Here is a 10,622-nt window from a genome sequence, read left to right as displayed (position 1 = left end):
GACAACAATCTGATTTTTTTTTTTTTTAAAGGAAAGGCCAAAATAGGGATTATTATAGGGAAAGTCTCAATTTGTAGAACATCTGAGGGCCAAACACAACTCAACTTGCAGGTCACTATTTACACCTGGCGGTATAATCAATAACAGACACACTACTGGTCATAACGGCACCTAGCATTTATCAAGTCCTTACTCTGTACTGGCACCTTGCTAAGCACTGTGCGTGGAGCATCTTATTGAAACTTTATAGCCAACTCATGAATGAGATACAATTTCATATGAGAAAATCGACTTAGGTGAAATTCCTTGTCCAAGGTCACATAGCTGGTAAATAACAAGGACGGGTTTGGACCCTAGGCTGTCGGATGCTAAAGCTGACACAAACTCCAGGCCCAGCACAATGCATACTTTTATTACGATGGTGCTGGGAAAAATCTGAGATTAAAGGTGCATCATAATCTCACATGGAAAGCTTTTTTCTAGAAAATCGACTTAGGTGAAATTCCTTGTCCAAGGTCACATAGCTGGTAAATAACAAGGACGGGTTTGGACCCTAGGCTGTCGGATGCTAAAGCTGACACAAACTCCAGGCCCGGCACAATGCATACTTTTATTACGATGGTGCTGGGAAAAATCTGAGATTAAAGGTGCATCATAATCTCACATGCAAAGCTTTTTTTCTATTTTCATTCATTCATTCATTCAACAAACACTGAGCACCTACTGCATACCAAGCACTGGGCTAGGCCCCGGGACACAGGTGTGGAATTGCTCTATCCAAGATTAAAGGTACCATCTTCTCCCTGCAAATTTCTCCTGTTTGCCCTGTCTCAGTGAAGGTCACTCACTGTCATTTCCTTCTCGACATTCTTTTCTCCGGCCTGTTCACACAGTATAACTGTCCCTTCATGATGTGGTCTCTGTCCAATTTCATCCTTCAGTACTTGTAACTTGCCCTCCCTCCCCTCCCACACCTGCTCCTCCAGCAATACTGGACGCCTTGTGTGGTCCTCTGTCCACCCCATGCTCTCTCACACCTCTTCCTGGAACCATCTCTCCACCCTCTGTCCCCATTTCCCCCACTAGAGCAGAAGCTCCTTGAGGGCAGGGGCCGTGTCTTGTCACCTTGGTAAATCCGGAGCCTAGGATGGAAACTGGCACAGAGCAGTAGCTGAGTAAATGTTGTTGAAGAAATAGACAAGGGAACTCATGGTCTAGAGGTGGAGACAGAGATGGAAACGAGCAACAGGGAAGAATGGAAGATGCTGTTGGAGGCGTGTGTGGATGCTGTGGAAGGGAAGAGGGAGGGAACACAACCCAGGTGGGGACAGGGTGGGAGGTGGCAGAGGGGGAAATGACAACTGAGTCCTGATGACAAGTAGAATGTGGTCTAGGCAGAGGGCGGGGGAGAGGGAAAATAGATACTCAGCCCTCCCTCTCCACAAACTGCAAGGAGAGGGATGGATGTCCGTGAATTGCAGGCATCCTTCTGTTTTCAAAGCAATGAGAAAAACTGTCAACCCCTCTGCTTTCCCTCACTCTGCCCTGGGTAAGGAGCTTATCCTAATTTAAGCTTCATACTGTTGAAGACTTCATCATGCATGGAGTACCAACAGCAATTGCTGCTCAGCCTTGCCTTCAACTTCTCTAAGAAATTTATTGGTAAATTTGGGGGAGAGGGGAAAATTGTAAATATAATTAGTGTAATAGAAGGCCGTGTACAGGTTTTTGGGTTGGACAGACTTGGATTGGAATCCCAGCTCTGCCACTTGCCACTTGACCTTGGGCAAGTGACTTCTCTGAGCCTCTTAAGATGGAAGTAACGGGTATCGTGGCACATACCTCCAGAATCGTGAACATCGAATAAGAGCTAACTTCTGGAAAGCATCTAAAAAGTGCTGAGCACAGAGGAAGCACTCAACGAATTGTTAGTTATTGTTATTATTATTTATTATTATCATCACTACTATCACTATAGTTATTATTAGTATCGAGGTGATACAAGAATAGTCCTTTTTCAGGGTGGCCTTCTTTGCAAAATATGTTGGAGGAAAATTGGGGAGGAGAGTTCTCGACCTTAGGGAAAATTCAAGAAGGATGAAAGCTACGCGCAGACAGAGATCTAGGTGGGGGAGAATGTGACAGAAAACAGTGACCATTTATGCAGAGAATGTATGGGGTTAAATTGGTATAAAGAAAGGTCTTGGGGTCAGCAACAGCCTTTCACCAGAGAGATATGTGCGTGCACACGCGAGAGAGAGAGAGAGAGAGAGAGAGAGAGAGAGAGAGAGAGAGAGGTTTAAATTGCATGGTGCTGATTTCCTGTACCATGAGGCCACAGCAACAGTGCTCCTGGGATCCTGCTGTACCTAATCCTTGACATTCTCTTTAGCAGCTGGAAGACTACCCAAGGTCAGGGAAGTTCAGGGAAGAGTGAATAAATATAATGTCAATAGGAAGAGGTGTGGCGTCTCCTCAGAGGCAGACCCAGGGCTGCTAAGTCAGTACCTCTGGGCGAGGTGATAACTCACAAGGATTTAGATTGAGAGGAAAGGTGACTGCTGCCCAAGGGGGAGCAGGCTTGCAGCTGCGTATCAGCCTCCTGAAGCTTTCCGGCAAGGCCGTGGGCCAGGAGACGCCCCAGAGAGCCTCCCAGGTTGTGGTGCAAGGGAAAACCCCTGTCTGCTCTCAAGCGTCTTTCAGAATGTGGCCCCAGCCAAGCCTGGGGAAAAGACTGGGCAAGAGGATGCTTAGAGTTTTCGTTTAAAAGCCCATCTTCCTCCCTAGGTGGGAGCTCTTTGAGGGCAGGTATTGGTTTTTCTTTACTTTTTTCTTTTTTTTTTTTGAGTTATTCATTCAACACATAGCTCCTAGGCTTGCCCTCTGTGCCAAGGCAGACATGGCCCCAACCCTCAGGGAGCTAACAGTCTGATGGGGGCGGACACAGATCCTAAGTAAATGCTGAAAAGAGAAAACGTTAAAACGTTAATGTTAGTCAATGTTAGAATGTTACCGAAGGAAATGAAACCGGGTAACAGGACTGGGCGACTTCAGATAGAGTGGTCAGGAGGGCTCTTCGAGAAGGTGACGCTTGAACAGAGACTCTGCACCTTTGTAACCCCAGGGCCTAGCGCGCGGCACCTGTTCAATAAGGCTCGTTATGCTGGGAGGCGAGGAGAGAAGGGAGCATCTTGACTCATCTCTTGTACGTGGCTCATAAGCTCCTCCCTTCTCCCCTTTACTCTCCATTTTCCACAGCTAATTTAGGGCAGGTCACCTGGTTATTGCAGCAACCCCCTCACCGTCCTTCACCCCTTCCTGGTAAATCTCACCGGCTCCGCCAGACCCCTGATCCCCTCCATTAGGGCCTCAAATCAGTGATCTCGCTGACGGGCAAAGCCAGTCGCTACCCTCTCTTGCTTACCACCTTTTTGGGCCTCCCTTTTCTTTCATGCTGAAACATACTGCTCAGTGGGCCGTTTCTGTCTCTGTGCGGTCCTGTCTCCGCCACTCCCAGCCTCACCTCTCCCTGCTTCTACCTTCTACACTGGACGGCGTGAGCATCTGTCTTTCCGCACAGGCCGTCCCTTCGGTCTGACGTGCCCTTCCTCTCCTTAGCTCGCTCAGCCCTGTGCACCCTGCAGCACCCAGTCTCCCCCGACATCCCTCCCCGCCCAGTCTCTGTGCTGTCATCATCGTCTGCTCACTGCTGTGTCTTCTCTACTAGACTAAGGGTTCCTCGAGGACAGGGATCGAGCCTTTGACACTGTCCTAGACTCTCACATAGTACCTGGCAAGTCCTCAGAGGACAGCCATTGAACAAAAATCAACTATTGCCCTTTTTCTTGTCAAGAAAGGTGCTGGTAAGACCACATTCGTCTGTCTTCTGCTGCTTCCTGAGTCACAGGACAGGTACCAGCTGCTGGTTAAAGAAATCCCCTGGGCTCTCTCAGCACCTTGCCTGCATTTCTCTCTGCCGGCAAGAGAACTTACCATCTTCCTTTACTTCTAAGGCACATATCTTAAGTTTCAGTGTTTCTGAAATTAGAGTGTGTTTTACAATTGATGTGTAAATTAAATTTGTTTTCCCTTCCCGCGAAAGCTGTTTCAGGAGATAGTTCATTTTATAACTGATGGTGTCTTAGAACTGAGGGAAGATGAAACTGGAAGAATCAAGTCCTTTATATAGCGAGGAGAAAGGATCGGAATGCTGGCTAGGCCATAGTAGCTCGCCCACAATCCTACAGTGGTTGATAGGCATTTCTGGGCATTGGGGAACACACCGAAAATCTCTTGACTCTCATTCTTATTTTCAGAAAGCCTGGTGATATAACTGAGCCTCCTTTCAAATTCCAGCTGGAATCCTCCGTGATCCTAACCGAACGGAAAAGATGCCAATCTCTCCGACTTTGTGGGAGGGCGAGAAGGAGAGGTGGCAACGGGCTGCGTCAAACGCCCAGTACCAAGGGGAGCTGTTTTGCGAGATGCGTGTTCCTTAGGGTCCCCTGCTGGGACTCACCTGGAGGGTCCTTGCTCACCACCACCTCCCTGTGTTTAGCACAGGGCTGGCGCCCACCGTCAACACCTCCGCTGAGTATATTTTGAATTTCGTGGATTGGGGTCGAGTCAATCTATTTCCTCCCTTCTCTGTTCCGTTCTGGAAATGGGAGGAGCACGATGAAGAAGGGAAGGTAGCTGTTTTCTAAGCCTCACAACAACCCGAGGGGCAGGCACCCTTATCTCCATAAGTAGCTGGTGCAAATGAGGTGAATTAACTAGCTCAAGGTCACACAGCTTATAAGCAAGAAGCCAGAAGTCAAAGGTCAAATCTTTTTAACTGGACTAACAAGGTTCTACCTTTGGGTCCTAACTGCTTCTGCATCCCCCTCCTCACACCACCCCACGTCATGCCCCCACCGCATCCCGGCTCCAGCTCTGTTCTCCACCCCTGGCCTCCCAACACTTGTCTCGTTCTCTTCCTCACTGATCTCTGCTCTGGCCGCCCTTCAACCTGGAATGTTCTTTCGTACTCTCCTCACCTAGTTAACTCCTACTTATCCTTCAGATATCCATTCACATTCAGATATCCGAGGACGGCTTCTTTGAACAGGTGCGATTTTAATATTATAAACTCACAGTCCCATGCGGCTCCCCTTGAGAGCACTTATCAGAGTAGCAATTTATGTATACATAGGGGAATTTTCTTGAAGTACGGTCTCTGCGGGCAGTGACCCTGAAGGGCGCTACTGCCCATTATGACCCCAAGCTCTGACCCAGAGCCTGGCACTTGGCAAGGGGCTCATCAAAGATTCAGCAGCTGAAATAAGTGAGTGAAGAAATAGTTTGATCTGTGGCTGTGAACTAACCTGGAAACGTAAAGTGCCGATTTCATTTGAACATTATGGGTTTTTGGCCCAAATACTTAGTCAAGGCTGAAAGGAGCTATCGAATTTTGAAAAAATTAAGAAAACCTCTTGCATGATCAGTCTGGATGTATATCTCCTCCTCCCCCACTGACCTGAAAGCGAACACTCATGGGAATCTCTCCCCGAGGAGTTCTGTGACAGACGCTCTGGATGATGTGGAGGCAGAAAAACATGGCCAGAATCTATTTAGAGGATGTTCACCCCCCCAGCACTTCCTTCTCAGGCATTTATTTTTCTCTCCGAACACTTTTTTTATTATCTTTATTATTGTCCCTTGTGTGTTGAGCCCCCCTCCCCCTCCTCCTCGTCTTTCTCTCTCTCCTTCCTCCGTGTCGAGTTCATTATTTTTCAGAATGTCAAAAGAATGATGCCTTCGCCACCACGGCTGACCGGATGTCATTTAAAGAGCGATCCTTTGACAATAGGAAGGGACCACCATTTCTGAATGCCCATCCCGTAGCAGGCAGTGGTTGTTTGTTCATTCACTAGCGAAGGTGGGTTGATGTCTTGCACTGTCATAGTTGCTGTGGCTACAGCAATGAACAAAACAGACAAAAATCCCTGCCTTTGTGGAGCTGACAGTCTAGTGGTGGAGACAGACAACAAATATCATGAGTAAATTACGTAGTGTGCCAGAAGGTGATAAGTACTCTGTAAAAAAACAAAACAGAGGAGGAGGATGTATGAGGGGAAGGGGGTGTGGGTTGTTGACTGCAATTTCCAACAAGGGGCTCAGGGGAGAGGGGGTGACAGACATCCATTCCTTGGGTTCCTAAACCACCAGCCCCCCTGTGAGAAGGCTGTTACACTCCAGTTTTACAGAAAGGGAAACCGAGACTTGGGGGAGCTTAAATGATCTGCCTCAAATCACAGCTCCTAAGACTGCAGGGTTTGAATTAAACACAGGCCTGCGTGGCTGCAGAATCCTTTCAACTGCACCACATATCACAAAGCTTCGTCTGAAAACTTCATGAGTTCTAGGGAACGTGAATTTGCCATTTCTGAAAAATGCTCGCGAACGTAGAACCGTGGATAGTTTACATTGAGGACACTTCCAAGATGAAAGGGCAAAACCAAAGAGGCACATTGTGGGTCTGGCCTGGAGTTTCGTGCTGCATTTCCTCAGCCTCATGGGAGTGAGGGGACTGGGGACAGAGCTGTCACCCTGCAAGGTGCAGGGCAGCTGGACGTCTGGGAGTCAGATTGGTTAGAACTCAGGTTTCTTGACATGCTCAGGCTGGCACCCAGTGGGGGATGCTCAGTGGGAAGCAGACAGGATAGAGCCCAATGCTAGCTGTGGACATAAGTTCAAAAACACAGTAGGCCAGGGGCTGTGCACGGAGCTTGCTAGAGGCTTACAGGGTGGAAACAAGAGGCCTGGATTCAAGTTCTGGTTCTGCCACTCTCTGCCCATGGGCCATGGTGTGTGCTGTCACACAGTGTGACTCATTCTGATCACCTGGAAAGGGAGGCAGGGGCGGGGATGGCGGTGTGAACAGGCTGGGACTTCGTAGAGCTTGCTCCCGTTCCAGGGTAAGAACGGCTGGGGATGCTGGACTTCGTGCTATGAAAAACGGCTGAGCAGAACGCAAGACCTTGGGGTGTGTTTCCGGGGTCCTAGAAATTGGTGGGGAAGTTTGGTAAAGCATAGAAGATTCTGGGGAGGCTAGCTAGGGATGGTCCAGAATGCCTGCTTTCTGCCCAAAGTGTCTATTCTGGTGAGTATTAAGATCAAACTGGCTTTTAATATACTTTAAAAGCAGAAAAGGGAAGAAAATCAATCGGTTCCTTTTTCCTTCCCTGCAGAGGCTGAGTGTATTGATAATTTTTCTTTAGCCAATTAGGAGCTGTGCAACCCAAATGACTGACTCTTTTTGAATTCTCTTATTTTGTAATAATGAATTCATGACTCATTATTATTCTTAAAAAAAAAAAAAGAAGTTCCAAGAAGAACAAACAAATCAGCCTGATTTCCTCATCCCTTTCTCTGTCACTTGATTGTCACAGTCACATGTCCTTATGTTTGAATTAATATCAATAATTTTAAGAACTTCTGAGTCAATCCATTGATGACTATTTTTATGTACCTCCTGTGTGCAAAGTACCTAAAGAGAGTCAGATTATCTTGGGAATTATGCAGTGTGATACATACACAGTGCGAAGGCCCATTTGTAACTTCCATACTCAGCTTACCCACCCTGAAAGGCAAGAGTGTCCGGCAAACGCGGTTGGCTTTCCTAAAACACGAGACATATACCTTCCTTCTGCAGAACAAGACAGCCATGGCTGAATTGAGCATGGAGCACTCACCACCTTGCAGGCCTAGCAAAGGCTACGCAATTATGAACTTGGAAAAGACAGTTCAGGAAAATCGAGACACTGCTTGTTCAAAGAGATCAGGGATGTAGAATGGACGGCAGAGCTGCCGCGAGCAAGCAGCATGTGGAGGGGGTGACAGGAGCAGCCGTGGATGGAAGAGGAGTTCAGAAATTCCGCAGAGGAGATTTCAGCAGTCTGAACAGAGAGAGAGATTTCTGCTCTGCCTCGCAGCGAAGAGAGGGGCGAGAAAGAGAGAGAGAGAGGAGGGCGCGTTTCTGCCACAGACCACGCGGTACCACCTGCTTTCTGCTAGCCTCAGCAGGGCTGGAAACCCCCTGGGGGAGAGACGTGGAGCCGGATGGAGGGCAGGAAGGCTCAGGAGAGAATAAACACAAAGAGCGAATTTCTTGCTGCCCCTGGAGACAGCGATATCTTCTGCGACAACAGAGGTTAATATCCTGAGCAGCGAGCTCCTGCGCGGCCCGCAGACGCCTGGCTTGGAACAAGCTGTTTTATTGTCCTGTGATAGGTTTTATTGAACTCTATCCTGAATGGGCCAATTCCCCTCTCCATTCAGATGCTCTTAATGCAGGCTTCGTGAAAAGTTTACAAACTTCTGTCACTCTTCACCTACCTGTATCCGTGTGCACACTGTCGCCCACCCGCTCAATCCCACTAAGGACACCGGCCTGCTAGGGGTTTCAAGTTCACGCACAGAGACACCGCTGTTATTAACTCCGCGGAAGGCACAAAAGAATAAAGGTGTTAGTTTTCCCTGGATTCCCCTCCCCTCCCGCTGTGTCTACTCCTAACAGGTGGGCCCGTCCCTTCTCGTGCCTCAGCAGACTAATTCATTTCAAAAACAGCGAGAGACGCAAGAAAATATTTCGCGGTTCTTATTTTCACCAAGAAGTGAACGACGACGACAAAAATCATCTCGGGAGACAAAAAGCCCCAGCGAAAGCCAGAGAGCAGAAGAGATCAAGAGACAGGGTTGTGTTCCCTCTGAAGTCATGAGCAGCCTCTTAGGGAGAAGACTCGTTTGCAACTTCTCAGGCACGGGCACCATAAAGAGGTGATGGGGATCTTTTTTGAAAGTCCAAGTTCTCACATAAAAAAAACATAGGTTGGGGGAACGGACACACGGAGAACTTTATTTCCATGAAGAACAACGCCTGTTTTAAATGCTCAGAAAAGCAAGCACACGAACGCCCCACGACACCCGTCTGTGCCCACCTTCAGAAACAAGTGGACTGATAATCTTGGGAAATCAGTGCAGTCTTTGAAAATAAGTAGCTTAAAATCTTCCAACTGTTTCTCAAGTGGCCAAGGGCCAACTTCCTAAGGGGGTCCTGGGCCTGCGAAGCCCCACATGGACCGAGGCTTTGGAAATTAAAGGCCAGGTTGACCGGGGGCCATGAACACCCACCCTTCCTGCCTGGGCCCTGGCTACAAGTGAATGCAGAATACCAGTTCTGGAAGGGGCCTGGCCCAGCTCTCCCCTCACTGCATGGAGGCCCCAGGCCTGGGGAGAGGGGCCCAACCCCACAGCTCCCGTGTGTATCACACAACCCTAAGGAAGTGTTGCAACTCTAACCCTTTTAGGGATGATTCAGGGAGAGAGAGGGCGTGTGGCTTGGAGAGGAAGTTAGAGGGGACAAGCAGCATGTTTGGAGATGTGGACCCCAATCAGACGGACTTTCAATGAAAATACTGAAGACTTGTAATGCACAAGTGGTCCAAAGCTCCCTCTAGTCCTCTTGCCTTCTGGGAATTATTAAATGTTTAAAAGATCATACTATTAAGAATTTGCTAATATAACCCTCATAAAAAAGTATATGTATACCAAGTCACCAGTTCTGGGGTATATTTCTCCTAAAAGAATGTCCTATCTTTTCTCTGCTCTCTTGGCCACATATCTCCATCCATCTAACTAAGATCTAAAGAAAGCAAATTGCTACTGTAATCATTTTCCTAAAGCAGCCCTCATTCACTTTGCTTTTTTTCTCTTTTGGAATAAAAGTCTGCCATAAATGTTTAATTAAATGGAAGTCTTTTCGTTGTTAATGACTAGCTGCATGAAAGGCTCTTCATTTTTTTTTTTTTAAAGGAGGGGTGTGTTTAAAACAGTCCCTATTAATTTCAGGATATTGATTCTCTGGCTGGAGAAGAGCATATAGTATTCAGCATAGAGCTGCTCTGCAGACTCTGTTCAAGGCAGCGGTTTGGATTGAGAAAGGGCACCAAATGCAGTATGCGTCAAATAGACCATTGCTCAATGAAGTCACTTAGCTATTCAAAACATGTTCAGCCATCACTCAACCGTTTGCACCAAGAATGTTGGGAGGTGGGCATGGAATTGGTGTCCTTTCCCAGACACAAACACTTCTCGAAGAGTGGCTTTTGCTCAGTTTGGGTTAGACCCTGGGGCCACATCAGTTTCTCCCTCTCCTGTCTGTTTCTCTCTTCTCTCTCACATCTCCTGGCTTCAACTCCCTGCATCACCATCCCATGTTGAGCTTAACAAACAATCCTGCAGTCCCTGCTTCCTGATGCTGCCTCCAACGGCCTCCGGTATTAGTTCATATCAGAAGCAAAGCACATAAGCCTTCTCTCCACATGGAAACATGTATCTCTCTGTGCACATCTTTCTATGGTTGGCTGTAGCTTGTACACACAGACATATGTAGCCATTCAAAAACAGTCCCACCTATTAAAGTCTGTTGCTAAATGCAGGTTGTATGACCTGCAGGAGTTTTTTTTTTCAGTGTTTATTAGTGTGTCTCAGAAGCACATGCCTTCATCCGAACCCTGATCTCCCAGCCTTTACCCTCTGCCCACAGCACATGCACCGGCACGCATGTCCCAATGACCCTG

The 10,622-nt window shown here is 47.7% G+C and overlaps 1 protein-coding gene across 1 annotated transcript in view; it reads right to left on the bottom strand.

The window, feature by feature from the left end:
- The window catches only part of CACNG2 (calcium voltage-gated channel auxiliary subunit gamma 2), a 102,031-nt gene that overhangs the window by 90,206 nt on the left and 1,203 nt on the right, over window positions 1-10,622 (bottom strand). The gene's annotated exons all lie outside the window — the stretch shown is intronic.

The sequence above is a fragment of the Pteropus alecto genome, unplaced genomic scaffold (assembly GCF_000325575.1).
Source record: "Pteropus alecto unplaced genomic scaffold, ASM32557v1 scaffold94, whole genome shotgun sequence".
NCBI lineage: Eukaryota > Metazoa > Chordata > Mammalia > Chiroptera > Pteropodidae > Pteropus > Pteropus alecto.
Note: the sequence above shows the minus strand (reverse complement) of the source record. Positions and strands in the feature narration are given on the sequence as shown.